The sequence below is a fragment of the Manis javanica genome, chromosome 3 (genome assembly GCF_040802235.1).
Source record: "Manis javanica isolate MJ-LG chromosome 3, MJ_LKY, whole genome shotgun sequence".
NCBI classification, from domain to species: domain Eukaryota; kingdom Metazoa; phylum Chordata; class Mammalia; order Pholidota; family Manidae; genus Manis; species Manis javanica.
The window spans coordinates 11414961-11429754 of NC_133158.1; the positions used below are offsets into that span (position 1 = coordinate 11414961).

General features: G+C 35.8%; 1 long non-coding RNA gene across 1 annotated transcript; it reads right to left on the bottom strand.

The window, feature by feature from the left end:
* Positions 1-2057: 2057 nt before the first annotated feature.
* LOC140848132 (uncharacterized) lies at positions 2058-13847 on the bottom strand. Its single transcript, XR_012128677.1, has 4 exons — positions 13718-13847; positions 9988-10094; positions 6067-6183; positions 2058-2158 (listed from the first exon to the last, which is right to left on the bottom strand). It is a non-coding gene; the product is annotated as an uncharacterized lncRNA (long non-coding RNA).
* Between the last annotated feature and the right edge of the window lie 947 nt (positions 13848-14794).

A 14794-nucleotide genomic window follows, 5' to 3' on the forward strand; every position in this document is an offset into this window, starting at 1 on the left:
GTAAGGTGCTTTCTAGCTGGAAGACAGTATGCTAATTTGAGTACGATACAGGTAAGTATGAAATAGAAAATGTAAGAAGTGGATATGGAGAATTGAAGAGTGAAAAATCAGGTATTTTAGATGTTACATAATTAAAATGTTGAAAAACTAATCACACAGTTATCAGGCTTTGTTTATTCCTTCCTCCTAATGGGCTTCTTTTAGATCCTGCTTATAGAATTCTTACTTAGAGCTAATCTACTAATGGAAACTGTTCGAGGCAGTGCCAGCATAGGATATGTGAAATAGATGCTTGGCAACACTTGAACCGAGACCAAAATCCATTGTGCTAATCAGTTACTGGAATATTTGCATAATTACACATGCTCCAGGGACAGTCACTGAGTTTGTTAACTGTTTCTCATGGCTGCTTTCCTGTGACCAGTGGCACAAATGCCACTGGATGAGAACTAGCTCTGTATTTTCAGTGTGGAAATATTATAACATTGTCAAAGCATAATTATTAGGCTCTGTGTTGGTGACTCAGTTCTTTATCTTCAGTTTTGTTTTGTTCTAATCCTACATAATAGTAATTCAGCTGCTATCAAATGAAGTGGAGACTGGGAAATAGGTGCCTTAAATTCTATATAATCTGTCTCCCAAAACAAAAATAAATAAATAACTGGAAAATAATCCATTTAAACCACTGAGGATTACTTAACACAATCATTTTCATGTCAATAAGCAGCTCAGGGAACACAAGATGCAAAAGGCTGGAACATCTATGTTCAATCTCTCTTTTAACTAAAGACATGGAAAATCAGAAAACCAAGAGAGAATGCTTTTGGCTACCAAACTGAAAAAAAAAATCAAATATATGATAAAATCCTAGTGGCTGAAGCTAAGGAGAAACATATACTTCCATACAAGATAGTGTTAGTGTAACCTTTTTGGAAAGGAAATGTGGTGATATCCATCAACACTCAAAACACACTTGTCCTTGCTCTTTGTACCAGGAATTCCAGTGCTGGGATTTTTTATTGTCAACATCCTTACATAAATTTTCAAGCTATATGGGCAAGGATGTAGCTTGTAATAAAAAGAGCAAATGAAAAATACAACATAAATTACTACTTACAAAGAGTCATAAGGAGGACATATATACATGTGATGAGATACCCTTTTGTAATATTAGCTTTTTTGGTTGTTGGGTTTTTTTTGCTTGAATTTCTTTTTCACTTGGTGTATTTCATGCTTTGCTTCAGGGGACAAATGGCATAGCAGAATGGAAATGACAAATAAATAGAGAATGTTTGGTTTTTGAATTTCAAAAGCCTGGATCCTGATATTTAGAAGTTTGTGAGGTAAGTAAGAGAAACTTATCTATCTTCCCCCATAGATAAAAATTTCCTGGGTTGGAGAAGGGAAGGAATTAGCAGGAGAGCACACATGTGCATTAGAAGAGAGTCTTCCATTTAAGGCTGAATCCAGGGATGGGAAGTAACAAAAGCTACAGATTGTTCTGCTGAGTCTGAGAGAAATGAAAACTTGCTTCATAGGTAGATGCTTGCAAGTGACCAGTACTACCCCCTCCAAATACCACCAATTTTGACAATTATCCTCCACAGCATTGAAAGAGAAGAGGAGGAATACCTGTGTGGTATAACTAAATAATGGGACTGAGAACCACTAAGATTTTCCTCAGATTCTAGCATGGTATAGTAATCCACTGCTTCTGAGAGTGACATAGATGCACCAAGGAGATCCAAAGGATCTAAACAGAATGGAGTGTGAGCCAGGGATGGTCATCAGAGATCTACATGGAGCAGTGATTGAGAACAAATGGGACAATATACATCTCAGTATCTGTCACCATGGAAAAACAACAACCAAGGACGACACACAACACCCATGCCCACTACTTCTGATGTACATAAGCCACAAGGAACTCAGATCAATGCCTTGCAGAAAAACCCTGAATTAGCAGAGATTAAATTTTGACCACCTAGGAGAGTAAACTCTTAAAATAAAATAAAGTTAAATTAAAGAAACATAAAGATAATTGAATGTCTTCCTTACCTGAGTCAGTGGAATGAGTGTTTCCCTTTTCACAGACCACAGAGTAATACATATTTTTCAAAAATAATGAAACAAGTAAATATTCTCTGATGTGAAATATCTACAAGATAAATTTTAAATTTAAAAAGGCAAGGGAAAGAACAATTTGAATAGTGTACATTCCATTTGAATAAAAATGTTATATGTTCTAAATGTTTCAAGGTTATTGAAGAAACAACTGCAATTCCCTCTAGAGGCTGAGACTTTTCATTTTGTAAAAGCATACACTTTTATAATACATATTTCTAATACATAATAAAGCATTCTTTTCACCCTTATGCCATACTTTATGATCCATTACATTTAATTAGAATCACATATATGTAACATTTATTTTTATTGTTTCCAAATTGAGGATGAAAATACATGTCTTAAGTATCCTTTGATTATAGCATAAAGCTGAGAAAGAGGATTCACTGGGTTTTCTTTTTCAGTGACAAAGGGTGTTGTAATATGCCCTTAAGGAGAACTTTCCTCTCTCCATATTTCTGTAAAAGTGGACATGCCATTTTTCTCACCACAAAGCTACAGAAACTTTCCTCAGAAAGTGTCAATAAACAGAACAAGGGCATATGATTTGGAGAATTGGACAAAGTCATACATTTTAATATACCCTGAATATGGTCAATCATGCAGATAATGGACACTGAACATAACACCAGAACATACATATGAGATAAGAATGGCTCCCTGCAAAGTCATCTTATAGTTATTATAATTATTAAATTTTTAGTAAGTCATTTTTTTTGCTAGAATTGCTTTTAGAGTTTATGGCACATTCTTGTGAATATCCTAACAGGTGCCAAGTAATCACTATTTGAGGGTGGATTTAAGTTTTAATAGCAGCTAAAGGCCATTTCAAGACAAATATGGTGAATAAGACATTTGCTCAATTTAGATAATAAATTTATAGTAAAAACAAATGTTGTGTTGACTATAAAATAATTGTTCTACTAACTCTGAAGGAAACCATATCTGTCCCCCAAAGGAAATTCTTGAATGTTTTAAAAACTGCACCATGATTTGAACAACTGAATTGCCTTACTGACAGCCTGCTTTAAAATAATAGTCTTGATAGAAAAAATTTTAGCCTTTTTGTTAAAAGTCCAATGACTTTTAATAGTATTCTACCTATCATAATTGTTTTAAAATATGGAACTATAAGATTTTTCAAACCAAGTTAGTCATTGCAAACAATATGAAAAACATAGAAAAGAAAATATCAGAGTACATCATATGTAGTCATGATAAATATTATTTTATCAAACTTTGTTTTGGCCACATATATTTTTAGCCAATCATTCATTATTCAGTAAAAATGTATTGGGTACCTATTATATGCTAGACAAGGGCTCTAGGCCAGGGTCTTGCCATTGCTGAAATTTTGGGCCAGATAATTTTTTCTTGTGTGTACATTTAGGGAGGGGGAGGTTATTTCTGTGCATTTAGAATGTTTTGAAGCATGCTTGGTGTTATGGAATGCATTGTGTCCTCCAAAATTTCATAGGTTGAAGTCCTAATCCCCAGGATCTCAGAATGAGACTGTATTTGGACATCAGTTCCTTAAAGATATAATTCAATTAGAAGGAAGTCATTAGGACTGGCCCTATGGCCCAGAATGACTGGTGTCCTTATAAGAAGAAGATATTAGGACACAGCCATGACCAGATGGAAGACCAAGAGAAGATACAGGCAAAAGATGGCCTCTACAAGCCAAGGAGAGAGGGCTGAGAAAACCCACTCTGCTGATGCCTGTGTCATGCACTTCCAGCCTCCAGACCCTGAGAAAATTAGTATCTGTTGTTCAAACCACCTGGCCTGGGGTACATTGTTACAGCAGCCCTACTTCATTTTTACCCACCAGATGACAGTAGCACCTCCCTTCCCCCAGGTATGACAAACAGATCTCTCTAGACATTGCCAAAAGTTCTCTAGGGAACAAAATCACCCCTGCTTGAGAACTACTATTTTAGATATATATGATTGCACCAATAACAATGTAAAAGTGAATTTCTTATTGTGTATTGCTGTCAAATAGTTTGAAAATCCCCACCTTTGAACTCTAGTTGTAGCACTCTAGTACATGACTATTGGGCTACAGATATGCCAAGATATTGATCCTTCTGCATGGAGACCCTGGAGAGACAGAAACCATAGTCCTACCCATGTCTGGCCATGGAGCAGTTGTACCAAAGTACTACACAAACACTGTTTTTGTGTATTCTGTCATATGTGAGGAAATGTTGTGTAATGCTGATTTACAACACTCCCTTCCACTTTTTAGAAGGGCAAACTGTGGACTAACTTAGTTAAATAACCACTTGATATTATTATTCATAGTTAGTGATGGAGCTGAGATGAGGAACTCAGTATTTCTGATCTCAGGGATATACTACTATAATTTTAAATTTTGGACAGTTGTTTCTTAAGAAGAAAAAAAATCCTGAACATTTTACAGGGATGGTACCTTAACCTAAGTCTCTAGAAAGCAAAGCCTGAGGCAAAACTTACATGCTGATGCTGCACTGGGATATGTAATTCAAGGACAGAAAGAGTGGGTAAAGGGAAGTGAGGAAAAAACAGGTGGGAAGGCAAATACAAAGTGATATGTGACCATTCTGGTCACAGCTTCACTGGAAACAGCTGCTTGCTTGGTTATGCGAGACCTTTCTTAAGAGATAAAGAGAAACACTGTTCTTAGGGACAGTATGTTGGGGATGGCAGGGAAAGGAAAAAGATGAGGAAGGTATCTTCCTTTGCTTTTCTCCTGGGTCAGTTTGCTCCACAGAACATCAATTCCCCTGTACTTGTAAGTTGTGGTACTTGGTAGTTCCAGGAAGCTAATGGGGAAAGCCGATCCTGCATTCCACAGGTCAGAGGGTCATCTGGGTCCAACAATGGTAGGAATGTGGTCCACTCAGACTGGGTGCTGGGGTTCCCCCCATACCAAGTATGAGCGAAGCCATGCCAAAACCCAGCCCTAGCCCTGTGGAAGATTGAGGAAGTCTCCAATGTATGGAGGCAGGGGCCAAACAACCAAGGCCTAGGGACCAAGTGAGCCCAGGTGCATCTAGGGAAGCATGGAATTGGATTTATTGAAAATGGCATAGCATGCCTGAGTTACAGAGACCACTCGTAACTCCAATGATAACATCTATGTTGGTTTCAAAGTCAGAAGATCTTATCCAAGGCAGGTTGTTTTGTTTTGTTTTTACCAGTCTCATTTCTCTGGGTCCCTATTTATATCTTTGAGCAGGACAAGGAAATTGAATTAAATCAGAGGTTGAGAACCCAAATATCAGCCAGGCAAGATTTACAGATGGGAGAATTGGTCTGCTTAAAGTGTTGGGTTGGAGACAGAGTGAAATTAAGTGAATGTGTCCTATATAAAGAGGGCAGCCTTACACAGCTGCAGATCACTGGCATCACATGGAATGTGAACCCAGAATTGCCAAATATATAGTCTTTTTTAAGGGAGAAGCTGGAAATCTGAATTTGCATTAGTGGTATCTCTATTTTAAAATGTTTGTTCAATTGTTTTGAAAACCTTATGAATCAAACAAAACATACCTATCAGCCACTTGGACCACCAGTCAGTCATCTCTTACCTTGCTGATCTCTAAGATTCTTTCAGTTCTAACATTCTGTAGAATATTCAGGTCAAAGTTTAATGTCCTTTGCAAATTTTTTTCCAGATGATATTTACTAAGTGCTTATTGTGTGCTGGGACTATGTAAGCATTCATATACTACCTCATTTAATATTTTGTCCCAATAAAATTGCTGCATAACAAACTATCCTAAAACTTAGTGTCTTAAAACACAACACTCATTTATGTAACTCATTATTTTCGAGCTAAATCAGCAATTAACAGCAATCAATGAAGAAGACTCATGTCTGTTTCATGTGGAGTCAGCTGGGAGAGCTTGACTGGAGTTCAAGGATGCACTTCCAAGGTATCTCACTTACCTGGTTGGCAAGCTGTGCTGGTGGCCAGCTGGAAGCTCAATCATGGCCATGGGTAAGGAGGCCCTGCTCCTCTCTCCATGAGCTTCTCGGACTTACCATGGTTGGGTAGATGGGTTCCTAGAATAGGCATACCAAGAGATAATAAGTAAAAGCTGCTAGTTTCTTAAGGGTCCAGAACCTTACATGGTATATGCCATTGATAAAATAGCCACAGAGCCCAGATTAAAAAGGAAGGGGCATTGGCTCCAGTCCTTGATGAGAGATTTGTCAAAGGATATGGGGGGATGTATTTCAAAACCACTACATCTTCAAACAACCACATATGGTGTATTTTCTATTACTACACCCTAATCTTATAGACAAGCCAAATGAAACAAAGAGAGTTAAGTAATTTACCCAAAGTCACACAGCTTTTACCTAGCTTTCACATGTTATATTTCATCTTCAAAGCCAAGTTCCAGTAACTACTGTTGTGTCTCCACTTGTCATTAGTAAATATAAAACTTGACTTCTTCATAATTTATAGCTTGGATTTGCTGCTTGAGGATAAAAGACCCAAGGGTTCCATAAATTAAGAAAAATATGGGTAAGGATTTTATCTGATAGTAGATGAAAAGGTGAAGGAACTATCTCAGTCAACTGTGGAAGAAATATGGAAAGATTAGCAGATTTGTGATCAATATGATGCTTGAATTTAAACAAAATATTAACGCATGAGAAAGATACTTGACTTAAAAACCTGTTAGAAAAAATTATTCCAGATACAGATGCACATGCCTGTTAAGCATGCAATGAAGCTCTTCAAGCTTTTAAGAGTTAACGTGCTCAAAGTAAAAAAGTAATTTTATTTAAAGCTGAACCAACCCCTATCAGCACATAGCAGGAGTATGTGTATTTTTATTGTCTCTCCACAACTGAATGCTAAATAGGGTCTAGTATTTTCTTTTTCCTGCAACTTAAGATGTAAATGGTTCTTAAACTTTCAACATGAAACTCAGTTCTACCCTTTGAGAATAAGCCTTGCTCTCTAACTGAAAATTTTAAACAGAAAATGCTTAAAATTTGGTATAGTGCAAGGTACATTATTGGCTTACTGACCAAATTTCTTTCTCTAGAAGAAACCATAGGAACCATTCATACTCATAGATGTAATTTAAATGTGTTTTTAAGTATACAGTGAATACTGGTATTTTGGTTTCCAATGACATCCTTCAAATGAAATTTGTGCTTTTTCTTAAAAATCAACAACAACTCTCTTTCCCCTTTAAACCCAAGAAACAATATAGTGACTATTTTTATTTTCTAATCAGTAATAAAAAGCTTTGCTTTCATAACATTCAAACACTAGCGTGTGGAGAAGAGGGCAATGCATTTTATTACTAAGTCAAAATGCAGCCCTGGGTTCTCCTGGGGTGCTTTAAGAACTGATAGACAAAGCTAGAGAAGGGCACTGAGCTCACTGAAAACCTATGGACACAGACATGGAACTCAGTATGTGCACCCAGCAGTTGGAAAAAGTGAGCTGATATCTGGCTCTTTTCTGAGAAATATACTGCGTTAGCTAATGATGTAAACTTCGGGTGATCTGGTCTCTCAAAGATTGCTGGGGAAATGGATTCATACGTTTTTCCCATGGACAACCCAGGGGCCATGTATAAGGGAGCTGTCATAGGGTCCTCTTAGGTACTACTGCCTTAAAGGGTTTTCCTGGAGTGTCAATAGAGCCTCAACCTAAGGGACTGCCAGGTTCCTAAGCAGCTGCAGAACAAGTATGGAGCAGGGGCACATACCCCGAAGGAGGGTCAACTGAGTGGTCCCCAGCAATAGGGGTTGTGGATGTCTTCCTGAAGAAGAGAAAAACTTCCAGGCTGAGAGGGAGAAAAGCCAATTTACAACAGTGTCAGTCAACTAAGAGCTTTCCTGCTCCACTGATCACTCTTCATTTCTGTCAGAAAGCTGTTAGCAAAGGGAGAGGAGGAACAAGGAAAGGAAGTGGCCACAAACCATCCCAGTCCCGCCATGCTGGCTGGGGCATAGGGAAAGAACTAACTTGTACTCAGTTTTGCCATTTAGATGAGTAGATGGGAATTGCAAACTTCAGAACCAAGACAATTTTAAATGACCATAGAACTTTTTATTAAGAGAGTCATTCAAAGTCATGTCTGAGATTTGTTTTAGGGGCCTGGGGGAGCCTCCCCCCAACCACAGAATAAATTCAAAGGAATCATGGCAAACCAAAAAGTAGGCAATTTGTTCAGTATCATTTATTTCAGGAAAAATATTCTGGAGCAGTTAATAACTTCAGAAATTGTTTCATGAATTCAGGTCTCCCATGACTTGAATTTTCATTGTTTCATACTGTGGAATAATCATTCCTCATATAAACAAGCAAATCAAATAAGCATAGAATTTAACTCATGATTCTGCATGCCAAGTCATAAGTACAGGGGAAGAGTCCCCAGAGGGTCTTTTGGAAGAGGAAGGTGTCATTCAGGGATGGCATAACATCCAGACAGCAAAACAAGAGGCCTGGATGATATTGAAGAAATGGCCATTTCATGTTCTGGGTTGCTGATCACATGAATGAATCCATTATCGATACATAGAATACATGTGTATTATTTTGATCATTTCTATTTATATAAAAATATTTGTGGAAAACATGGAATATTTAACAAATTTAGAGAACTTAATATCGAGCCTGTTTTTATATGGGGAAGATTAATGGAATTGCTTAACACTCAAAGTACTTGTCCCAAATATACTATTTTTTGAAATTTCTTCACCATGTCAGTCCTAGAAATTTCTTTCCATTTCTATATAATTTTACTTGTATGAAATATTTGCAAGACCATTTAAAAGATAACTTTAATAATAATAAATGACTGGGGAGTCATTTATATATTTAAGTATCCCATATTTCTATTTCCCAGTTGTAAGCATTAATTCTATTTTCCTAATAATACAAGGATATGATTTCTTATGAATAAGAACATAACTAATGATGGATTTTTCTCACAAATGCTTGACCATGGAAAGGTTAGTATGAGGGTTTAAGATGAAATGGATATTCATGCCACTGAACTGATCTTTAGATAAAGATGCTCCATTTTATAATTTCTTTCTGGCTCATTTTTTAAATTGTTATTTCCTATGACCATTTCTCAGATAGTAAGGAATTTTAAAGTATTTTCTAATGGAAACCCAGCTAGATAAGCCTTTTGTTATGACCTTCTTGACTAAAGATATCCACGTATTGCCCTTTACAGAGGTGATAGTCTATGTCTATCCCACCTTATCTAATACTATGCCATTTAAACTCAGTTTGTTGCATTCTACATTCATTGGCCACTTAACAGGTGCCAGACACTGAATTTAGCCACGAATGGGCTACAAATATGAGTAATCTATATTTTCTACTTTTAAGGAGCTCACTTATTCATCCAATAAACATGGGTATTATGCATCAGATTTCCTGTGGGTATTGGAGATATAGAAAGGCAGCCAAGGTTCTGCCCATCTGGAGCTTATACAGTATAGTGGGAAGGTAAATACTGAGAAAATAAATTTAAACATAATTGTTACATAGATGTACAGGGTGTTATGGGAACACATGGCAGAGACACTTACCTTAGTCCTGAACATTAGGTAAGACGTTTATGTTGACAGCAGACACTAAATAAAAATAATTTTTTAAAAACCCAGAGGTTTGTAAGTACGGAAGAATTATTTTCACCATCAAAGAGCCCTGGGATAACAGTGACCAGTTCTGATTGGTATATGACTAGGGGAGGTGGAAATCTGGAAGCCTTCCCAGAGTGAATGCCATTTGCGCAATGAGGGACATTTTATTAGGGTACAGTCTAAGGTAACCTAACAAACCCCAAAACAAACAACATAACAGCATGAAAAAGTTATTACCTTGTAACAGATCAGAGGTCAGATTACTCTATCATCCTCTAGACACAACTTCCATCTTTGGCTCCAAGGTGGCTGCACCTGCTCCTGTCATCACATAAGGAACCCAGCTGGCAGGAAGGGAGAAAGGAAGTAGAATGTATGTAATGGCAAGGAAAAGTAACCATGATAAAATGTAAAGTGAAAAAGTAGGTATATATTGTTATTATAATACCAATAATATATGGTATTATCTCATTTTGAGGAAAAAATAGCATATATATGCTTTTTGAAATATTTATAATACTATGTACATGTTATATTTTGGATACATGTATGTAATGTATACAGTATATGCATATATATATACACATACATATATTTCTATGCAGGAAATTGTATATTCCCCTAGGCAATGAAAATAGAAGGTGGGAAAGAGAGACTTCTACCTTATACTGTTCTACATATTGGAAATTTTATAGGTATTACTCTTACAGACATTTGTAAAATAGATAGAAGAAAGGACACAAAAAGTGTTAATATACTTACATTTTCTCCCCATTAACACAAACAAGCTCAACTTAACACATTAGACCAAAAAAATTACCTTTGGTTAATCTTTACATACAGATAAAAGCCATACTGAGAAAATTACATTCTTTCTTGGTTAATTTATAGATCATGCTTAGGAAAAAGTATTCCAATATTCATTACACTCAATGAAGGCTTTCATAAGCATATTTTATTCCTTATTCTATATTGAGCATAATGGGCCCCTGGCTAAGGGAATAATGCCACTAAGAAGTGATTAACATTTTTTTTTAACTTCAGGATGTCAACTTAGGGTTGCTAGATCTACCATATTTTTTAAATTAATACTTTTTTTTAGAGCAGCTTTAGGTTCACAGCAAAATTCAGCAGAAGGTATGAAGATTTCCCATATACCCCCAGCCCTCCCTACACATGACCTCCACCATTACCAACTTCCATCACCTGAGTGGTACAATATTTACAATGATGAAGCTACACTGATCACCCAAAGCTCATAGTTTAAATTATGATCATTTGGTGTTGTGTATTATATGGGTTTGGACAAATGTATACATCATTACGGTATCACACAGAATCTGTTCGTTGCCTTAAAAATCCTCTGTGTGCCAACTATTCACTGTCTCCACCCTAACCTCTGGCAATCACTGTTGTTTTTACTGTCTGCATGGTTTTGTGTTTTCCAGAATGTCATATAGCTGGAGTCATACAGTAGGCAGCCTTTTCAAATTGGCTTCTAATGTTTAAATATGCATTTAAGCTTTCTTCATGTCTTTTTTATGGCTTAATAGCTTGATTAATTTTATAATCAAACATAGTCCTGTCACCTTATTAGTATTTAACATCTTATAGCACTATAGTAAAGCAAGAAATCCTTTAGATATCTTGAAAATAAATGGGAACAGTGATTTGCTTAAGAGCAAGTGATGTTGCAAAAATCAGCAGTAGTAAGACTGTAACTAATAGACTATATAAAGATTGAGAATGTGGAATACTTAGGAATAAACTTAGCCAAGAAAGTAAAAGACTTACTATAATTCACTGATGAAAGAAATTAAAGACACAAATAAATGGAAAGACATCTGTTTCAACTAGAATACTTAATAACGTTAAAAATGTCTGTAGCATTTAAAGCAATCTACAATCAATGCAATCCCTATCAAAATCCCAATAGCATTTTTCACAGAAATAGAAAAAACAATACTAAAATTCACATTGGAACAACAAAGACCTTGAATAGCCAAAACAATCTTGAGAAAGAACAGAGCTGAAGACATTGCACTTCCTGATTTCAAAACATTACATTGTAAAGTTACAGTGTTAAAAAAGGAGGCACCGGCATAAAGTCAGGCTGACCAATGGAACAAAATAGAGAGCCAGGAAATAAACCCAGGCATATATGCTTAACTCATCTTTAATAAGATTACCAAGAATACACGATGGGAAATGGACAGTTTCTTCTTCAGCAAATGGTGTTGAGAAAACTGGATATCCACATGTGGTCTTGCCACAATTAAAAAAAAAAAGATGAGAATGTGGGTAATCAGTTCCCTAATATTTAATTTGGTAGTTGGGCTTGATAACTTAATAAATGTCTCAGTATCTCCAATTTTCAATTGTGATCTGAGAGATGTATATTTCATACTTTGGATAATTAGAAAGTATAAAATTAGTTCAAGCTCTCAAGAATTATTGTCTTCAAACTTGGCTTCATCTCCATTTAGCTACATGAACTTGGGCAAGTAATTAACTTACCCATATTTCAGTTCCATTATTGTAAAATGTGGATGACAATAACTGATTTGCAGTGCTGTTAAGGAGCTTATCACAGTGCCTGGAACATAATGAAATCGCAATAAAAGTAACTTATAGTGATGCTGTCAATGATATCTGTGGGATATGGTTTGGGGAAAGGGTTCTTTCATTTTCTGTCTTTCCCTCTCTCTTTCTTTCCTTCCTTCTGTCTTCCTTTTTTTTCACTGTCACTTTTTTTTTTTAACCTGTCTTCTGTTTCTGGCAAAGAGCCTATGTAATTATACCTTTCTTCTGGGTATTATTTGCCAAGCAGGTGTAAAGTGCAGAGCAATATAATTTAGTAAAAACCTAATTTTAGGTATTGGATTTGTGCTTCTCCATGTGAGTGGACCGAACAATGACCTTACACAGTTGTCAAACTGTGGGAAAGAACCCAGGCAGGAAGAGAATAAAGACTATGAAGTGCCAAGCAGTCAATTTTTTAATTAATTTGAATTTGTTTCTTACTTAAACGTTTAAAGTAGAAAGGAGTAAGTAAATGTGTTCTTATAATTGCTGAACAGGGTGAGGTATTCTTTTGCCTGACTTAAAGCAGATGCAAAAGCCATCTTGTCATAATGAAAAATTGTCATATTCTTTTGGATGTTTTATTTGTGTTACAAGGTCTAAAGACCATCTACTAAATTTAATAAAATGAAAAGTATATTGCATAATTTGGATTACATACTTTATTAAAAAGGATCCATCTGTTCTTTCCTATCTTCGTCATCTCTAAGTTTTCCATATATAAGTATTTCTTCTCTAAAACAGGAATAATTATCAGAGATTGTAAATATTGCGAATTGAAACTATTTTTAAGAAAATAATAAAAACCCCTGTCAATGCTCAATTTATAAACAAACATCAAAGCAATTTAACTTTCATAATGAATTATATATTTTTAGGAAGTGTACATATATCAAGAAGCCTCCCCAAAAGAGTGTTTTAATGACCTAAGGTTCTCACCAACCTCCAAGGAAGATGATTCCCAACATCAACAGACAGGCTTGGAGTTTAAGGAGAAAGGAAAAAGAAGAAGGATTTGGAGGAAAAATAAATAAGAATTTTGAAAGGGAAGAAGTGAAAGAGAAGAAAATATATGATTTTTTAAACGTGTTTATTCTCAGTAGTGGTTGTGTCATGATCACTTGGGTGCTAATATCATAGACCATCTTTTTACCACCGTTGGTCCTATTTCTTGGCCTTTTAGTAGCTTTCATATTCAGTTCTCTAGTGCCAGATATTCTTCTGGGTACTTAACTTGTGTTAACTCATTTATTTGTTACAAAGTGCTGTGAGTGATACGGTTATTACCCTCATTTTATAGATAAGGAAACTGAATAAACAGAAGTAAAGATGGAGCCAGGATATGATGAACTCAGTTCATCTGATTTCAGAACTTTGTCATTACCTCTTAAGGTGGACTCTTTCCAGGGGAAGAAGACTTTAAGATGTGTGTCCATTCTTTGGGCTTCATTTATATCATTCAAAAAATGCAGTAGGTGATCTGAGAAGAACTCAAAGCTCTTGTGATCCATGAGTCTGTGAAAACATAGGAGTAATTCAAGGAGAACATCAAAAATGATGAGCATTTTGGAAAACATAACTAATGATGAAACACAAAGTAATTTAAATGACTGAGTCTTTGAGATGGGGAGGAGTTATTTCTAATTATGTTCATGGAGTAACAGTAGCCGTCATCGTAATGGGAGACACTGATGCCCAGTTTTACTTTAGTTCTCTAGAGAAACTTTGCTTATGTTTCAGCAAGAAAAATATTTTTACCTAAAGCTTGTAACATATTCAAATTTGCAGTGGAAACTGTGTATCATCTTTTCCTTGGAAAATGATGAGGGTAGGAGAAAAATCATGACTTTGCTGTTTACTATCCATGCAAGCTTGGTTGAAATTTTTAATTTCTTTGAGCCTGTGTTTTCTTGTCTGCATAAGGGGAGAAACTGCAGTACATACTTACATGAGGATATTAAATGAGTTATGCCTACAGGGGCAGTTAACATTCTGTCCAGCAATTACTTACCACTTAATACATTGCAACAGTCATTATTATGATTACTGTTGCCACTCTTAGTCCCTGGGGTCAATGGTGAATCCTTTGACATGAGTTTTCTAATTTGTATACATTCAAATTTGTATACATGTCAACGGTGAATCCTTTGACATGAGTCCTCTGATTTGTATACATTCAAATTTGGTCTGGCCAAATTAAAGAGACATCTTTTGTTTAAAACAAAGATGAAAACAGACACAGTAAAAGCATTTTGTGATGTGAGTTCACACTTGAAACATTTATATCAGTTATGGTTGTTAATTAAGAATGATCCTATTTGAATGCTAGGAATTCCATCGGAATCTTATTTTGTGATGAAGTTTTAGACCAAACAAATATACACATATCCTTGCACATATTATTGCAGCCATTTAACACTGAAACATAACTAGGTAAAGATGGCATTATTGGATCTTTGGA